Raw genomic sequence first — 7,292 nt, forward strand, 5'->3', positions numbered from 1 at the left:
TTATTTTATCTAATTAATAGTGAAGACATTCATAGCGATTAAGTCACATAACTCAATGTCTTAGATGTAGTAATCACATGTTGGGAATTTATGTGGTTCTATGTAAAAAGCCCTCACAAAAATCAAGAAATAGTTTTGACAAAGAAAGTCATGTGCATTTTTCTAATAACGTGCAGAAACATTTTCTTCTTTTTTTTAAAAAATTTATTATTATTTTTTTATGCCTATAGCATCTGGTCTTCCTAGGTGGTCTCCCATACAAGTACTAACCAGGCCCGACCCTGCTTAGCTTCCGAGATCAGATGGGATCGGGTGTGTTCAAGGTGGTATGTCTGTAGACAGGAACATTTTCAAGTTAGCTACTTTCCCCATTTTTGCCAAGAATTTTTTTTGAGGAGACAGCATCATTTGCCTTTGAGGTAGTTTCTTAAAGCATTTTCTACCCTGAAAGAAGACAGATTCTTCTTTAAAGCTTTCTGATTTTCATATTTCTGATCAGGGATCTAAACTGTGAGCCTGTCTTGAATAAGAATGTATTGCACTGTATCAGAAAGGTTACATTCAATTAAGAATGTCTTATTCCATTTAGCGATTTTGCATTTTTCCTAAGTTAATACAACTTTATATATATATAACAGAAGATATTCCGCACTTAAAACATTAAACTTTTGTTCATTTAAAAATGTGTAGGGCTATCGTTGATTGAAATGAGAGGCTTAATTGAATTTTTCAACTAAAATAAGTCTTTTATTTCTTTTTTACTTTACTAGTTAAAGCAAATTCAGCAGTAAAAAAGCCAGAGTAACAATAGCTGCATTTAAACTGGACAAATAATTATCTCTATTTTGTGAATATCATCAAATCTGAATATTTCATGACATCATTATTGCTATTTTCCATTTTACTTAGGTCCACTTACACTATATTTTTAGCTCCTTTTGTGGCTATATAGGTTCACAGTAGTTCACTATTTAAATAGCTTTTGGAAACATTAACCAGGTGAGTGGAAGGAAGTACAAAGGGGAAGAAAATGCAATAGAAGAGGAGGTCATTGATGCAATGGAATGAAGGTACAGGAGTGTTAATGCATAGACTATTTGGAAGAGATATAGAATATATCGAAGACATGCCATGTTATTATTGGCTGACATTGTTATGGAAAGTCTTGAATGTTTAGTTTTAAATTGGGGGCAAAGATCTTTCTCATCTTCAGCAGATGATTTGGGAAATAAAACAAGCTGATCTTTCCACTGGTTCTCTGTATTAACTTCCTCTCTGCTCCACTTGTCAGTTGGATGCAGCATATTTGTCACTATATCAATTTACGATTAGACAGGGCCTCTGCTTTTGGAGGTTAGATGGGTTGATAGATAGATGATAGATGATGGATAGATAAATAGATAGACAAATAGAGAGATAGATGATATATAATCGATCTATAGATAGATGATAGAATAAATGTCTAATTGCTAAATTATTTTCTTGATATTAAAAAAATTAAAGAAATAAAACATTCACAGCTATCAAAAAAGACTTCTATATGTGAGAAAGGAAGTTTTAATATAAAATAATTATTTTTTGTTGATATGAATAGATATTTTTTGATACATATCAGTGCCTCATGAGTCCCTCTGAGACTTTTTTCAGCTTCCTTGATTATGCAAATAAGCATATTTTCATTTTAAGCTGCTCATCAGCGTAACTTTAGATATGGATTCAGTTGAAATTTTCTGAGACCCCCAAATGAAAAACAAAATGAGTTTTCTTAATATGTGGTTTTGCAAAAATAATATGACCAAAATCTTCCAGAAATTTACTGGGAGATACTCTTGCTTTTCAGTGAGTGTGGATGTAGGAAAAAAGTGAAATATAAGGAGGTTTTATAGCATTTCTCTATGTTTTCTAATGCATGCCAACATTCTCTTTCACTCATTTCAGATTTCCCAAAGGGGATTTAGTGTGAGCTTCCATAACCATTCAAGGTTCCAGCTGTATTACTTAATGGGTAGGAAGCAATAAGCAAGTATACATTGTTACAATATTTTATTTTAGAGGTTTTTTTTTTTTTTTACTTCAGAATACAGTACTTTCTTGGTGCATGTGTAAAAGGAATATTGAATGTAATTAAATGAACCTAGTAAGAGAAGTGTTTAATAGTAAAGGAACCTGGATTTCCTCAGTAAGAATGATTTCTAACTAAGGACCTGGTTGAGGAAGATGATGCTGTTTCAAAGGCAGGGCTAAAGCCTGATTTCTTACTCTTTCAGACTGCTATAACAAGTACTATAGAATGGGTGGCCTAAAGACAAACATTTATTTCTCACAGTTCTGGAGACTGGGGAGACCAGATTAAGGTCCCAACAGTATCTCTGTGTCTGGTGAGAGTCCACTTCTTGGTTCATCAACGTCCCTTTTCTCACTGTCTCCCATAGCAGAAGGACAAGAGAGCTCCTTGGGATTTCGTTTATCAGGGCACTAATCTCATTTATGAGGGCTCCACCCTTATGACCTAATCACCTCCCGAAAAGGTCCACCTCTAAATACCAAGATATTGGGAGTTAGGATTTCAAAATATGAATTTGGGGAGGATATAAACATTCAGTCCATAACACTAGTCAAAGGCCATGCTTAGTTTATAAAGATGTTGCTTAGTTCAGGAAAGATTGGAACATCATCAGTAACCACAGTAGTATGAAAAATAATATCAGGCAACAACAACAACAACAACAATAAAACACTAAAGAAGATTGTTAACATTCACTGAATGTCTACTATGTGTCCAAAAATTTGCCATTGACATTTATTTTAACACTGTGATCCTATGTAACAGGTAGTACTTTATTCGTTTTGGAGGGTGAAAATGAAGGCTTAGGGAGGTCCACTACTTGTTCAGTTTAGCAATCACACTGCTAGGAAGTGGAAGCAGCATGGTTCTATCTATTGTGGGGACTGTCCTCTTTTTACACACTGTAAGGCCTCCTTTAAAAATACATAAATTGTCTCCAGAAAAAGATACTTGGGAGGAAGAATGCACAGAGGTAGACAATCAAAGTGAGTGATAGTAATTTATTAATTTATTAAATGTTTATTGAACATATAGTGACTAAGAGCATGGTCCCTGCTTGTGAGGGGCTTGCAGGCTTATCAGGACTAGATTCAGTCTGACAACATCAGGTGCTCTCATCACCAGTATACATTTTTATTTGTTTTAAAAAATTATGTTCATGGCCACGTATTACATTTAGTTTTAATGGAGAGACATTATTTTATTGAACATGAAGTCCACACAATAAAATGTAATAGTGATCTCTATTGGCGGTAAAAGCACTACTTTATTTAATGTTATTTACTAGGGTTACCTCATTGATCATAAACCCCAGTTTCCTACAGGAAAGAGCCAAAGGATCAAAACTGAAGGATTTAACATTTGTAAAAAAAATTGAGGTAGCTCTTTGTATCCAATCTATTCCTCAGAGAAAGAGATAAGACATTATTTCCTACTATTGATATTATGGATATTATTTGAAATTTGCTTAGAATATGAATGCTCTTTTGACTTTCAGGCAAAATTTACATTCTCTTCCCCTCTTTTTGGAAATTGAAACATTTATGTTATTATATTATTTAATTATGGCATATTACTTGCCCGATTGAACAAGAAAAGAATATTCTTGCTCAACTAAAAACCAATGTACCCAACTTATAATTCTTCTAATTTAAAATAATTATACTACACAAAGTGTGAAGCCATTTATTATATTTAATTCATAATGTCAATTTTTCTTTAGTTTTAGATATAATATGCTTTGTAAGAGTCATCTTTGCAGTATGTGATAAAATTTCAAGAAAATAAACAAAAATGTACATTATTTACTCTGAGCAAATATCCCAAACGATTTAAATAGAAGAAAGTCCTATACATTTATATATGGAAAAATAAAATAAGAGATAAAGAGAAAATTGAAAAAGGAAGAAATATGAATCTATTAGGAGTATCGAACATAGAGAAATTGGTAATTCTCCTAGTATCTCTTTTCCAGTTACTTCTACATACCTTTCGACTGCTAGTAACAAAAAATCACACTTAAAATGACTAATATGGCTCTATTCTTAGAATGGACAAAGTTGTAGCTCACAAGAAAATTACTGAGTTAGAGAATGACAAAGCTTTTCGTATCTTAGGAAATTCACATTGTCTGATTCTGAAGGGAACATGTGAGCAGGACAACCAAAATGTTTCTCTGGTAACAACTTATATTTAAAAGGCATTTCTCTAGATTCATTAAATATTTTAACAAAAATCTGATTTTGTGACATGAACTAAGTACCATAAGTAACACAACTGACAAGAGGCCCTTGAATACTGTTGTTTTGTTATAATGTGGATGAGATGCCCTAGGAACATAATTCTTATTTATATCAATTCTCTGGTAAAATTGGTTTTGTTATACGTCATTTAGCCACAGTTCCAAAAACCTATTAATACAGCAAGTATTACAAATGCTAGCTAATCTTAAATACTTTACACCATTAAAGTTAGAGATAAAACATATATGTGAGCCCAATTTTACTGGACCTTCTTTAAATGATTTCACTGCCATCCTTAGAAAATTAGCACTAAAGCACACTGCCTGGGAAATGGTGGCTACACCGCAACCATACTGGCTTTGTTCTTATACTTATCAGCTGTACTCTCTTAGGGGCATTCTTAATTTCCTTTATGTAAAATAGTCATAATAATGGTACCCATCTCCTGGGGTTTGGAGGAGGACAGATATTGAGTTTTGAACAGCATAGTAAGCACCCAAGAAGTATTAGCTATCATCGGCCATTTGCTTATATATTCCTAAAAATGGAAATCTGAGACATCTAAACCTATAGGCAAAGAGTATAATAAATTGCCATTTTCAAAACCTACTGTAATTTAGTCCAATTTGATTATCGTAAACTTGACTAACATGTAATTTAGGTTAACTGTGTGGAATTTAAGTACTGGCCAGAGATTCAGGACATTTGTGCCAAGGTCCAGGCTCCGATATTATAGAGTTTACACAGTGACATTTCTCCATCTTTAAACTGAAAAATCTCTAAGAAACCTTAATGTCTATAAAATCAGATGAATTTATGATTCTAAACAAAGATATCAGTACATTGAGTTATATAATGGTTTTGGCAGCAATGCAGGTAGGTTATAATAAGTTTAGAGAAGATATATCCTGGTAATTAAGATTTTTTAAAATCTTTTCTAGAGTCAAAATAAAATGAAGCAAAAATGATAACTCTTTTTAGGAAAAATACATGCAATAGAAATGTGAAAAATTAAATATCTTTTTGAATATATTTTTCTTCCTTCCTATTTGATTTAAATTGAAAGTTAATCAGTGGAACAAGTACACTTTTATTATAAAAATAAGGGTTGTTCAGGAATAGGAATGACCTCAGCATATAATTAGAGAAACATATTTTGGAAAAATTAAGTAGCAAACATATTGCGATCCTGACCAGACTAAGAAGTGACAGATTATAATCTAGCAGCCCATTTGTGTGAGTCAGTCTTCACATTTTTTCAAATAATGAAATTTCATTTTTAAGTTAAAAAATTATTGTGAAAGAACAATGAAAAATTTCCTTCAACCATGTAATTGATTGAAATGCAAAGTAAGTTTTGAATAGTCTTCAATAGTGAACTATATAATTATATTATTTTCAGCTTTAAAAACTTCAGTCCTGTAGTTTTGGGTTATATGAAATAATCAGTATGATCTCCATCTGACAGATATTTCAACACTCATTAATTTTTGCTTTGGAATTCACTCAGAGACACCCATGCAGTGAATAAACACTATGAAGCATCTTTTTTTTTTTAACTGTAGAGGTAGAAAGTCATAGATTTTTCTATATACTTCTATATTCTTCTCTTGTCTTCATTTGATTAAATAAAAAAGAATTTGGGGGCACAAAAGTCTGAAGGGTGACTAGTTTAGCTATTCATCTTCAAACATTTGTTTTATCCAACACAAAACAGAAAAATATAAAAATCAGTAAAATGAATTATTACTGTATCTTATCCCATAAGATATTATAAGAAAGTCACATTTTTTGTTCTATTATTTTATCTAATATTTAGATCAATAGTAAATGCTGAATTTATACATATGATGAGGTACTTTCTTCTCCAGATATTTGTATTTAAATCAATATCATTTATTGAATAGTGTATCCTTTTTGGACTAATTTGAAATGTCATGCTTTTGATATATAACTCAGTTGTTATTTATGTAGGAATAACCTACGTATACATGTTTGTGGCTTGTTTTCTGAAAGTCCATTCTTGAACCTATATTTCACTCTGCAGATTATTTGAGATTTCTGTGGCAGATGCCCATGAGTAACTCTTTACTCTTCATTATTTTTTGTCATGGTTTTGTTTTGGCTCTTCTCATCAATTTTTCTTATTGACTTAGATACAATATAACTAATTTCATTTAAAATTCTCATATTTTTAAACATATTGCATTGAATTTATTAATAGAACTGCCACTTTTAAATATTGTTCTCCGTTCAGAAATAGTATTACTGTTGATTGATTGATTTGAGCACTTCTTGTTAACTAGAGCAAACATTTTACATTTTTATTCATACATAAGTCTTGAATATTCATTAAATTTATTCCTATATATTTATTAATGCATATTCTTATATATTTTATAATTTTGTAAATGAGACATTTCTATTACATATTTAGTTAGTATCGCTGATGCAAGTGAAAGTTCTCATTTTTTTAAAGTTAATGTTTTCCTAGGTATCTTATTGAACTTATACAGCATAACAGTTAAAAGTATAGACTGAACAACTAGAAACTTGTGTTCAAATCCCAGATTTATCACTCTCTAGCTATATGACTTTAGACAAACTGTGTCTCAGTTTATTCATCTGTAAAATGGAATAACATGAGATAATTGCTTCACATTATTGCTATTATAATCAAATGGTAACTTACGTACACCAGCTGGCATATCAATGTTATTTATTATTTTTGGATAAATGTTAGAGCTTTGATTTTCTAGAGTAAGAGCATAAATGAGTAAAAGCAGAATCATCTTACTCTTGCAAATCATAACTGTCATTCATTATTTCTTATATTACATTGGTTTTTTGAAAGGGCCTATGAAGTGACTGTGGTTCTTACATGTCAAAATCATTACTTGTTTTACTTGATTATTTGCATATAGAATAATCTGAAGAAATGCCAAATTTGAGTAACATATGGATCTATATTAACAGCATCTCTA

At 31.3% G+C, this 7,292-nt stretch overlaps 1 non-coding gene across 1 annotated transcript; it reads right to left on the reverse strand.

The window, feature by feature from the left end:
* Positions 1 to 221: 221 nt before the first annotated feature.
* On the reverse strand, positions 222 to 340 carry LOC120586486 (5S ribosomal RNA). The gene has a single exon (XR_005648712.1). It is a non-coding gene; the product is annotated as a 5S ribosomal RNA (ribosomal RNA).
* Positions 341 to 7,292: the final 6,952 nt, after the last annotated feature.

Source organism: Pteropus medius, unplaced genomic scaffold (assembly GCF_902729225.1).
Source record: "Pteropus medius unplaced genomic scaffold, Ma_sr-lr_union100, whole genome shotgun sequence".
In the NCBI taxonomy this organism is placed as follows: Eukaryota; Metazoa; Chordata; class Mammalia; order Chiroptera; family Pteropodidae; genus Pteropus; species Pteropus medius.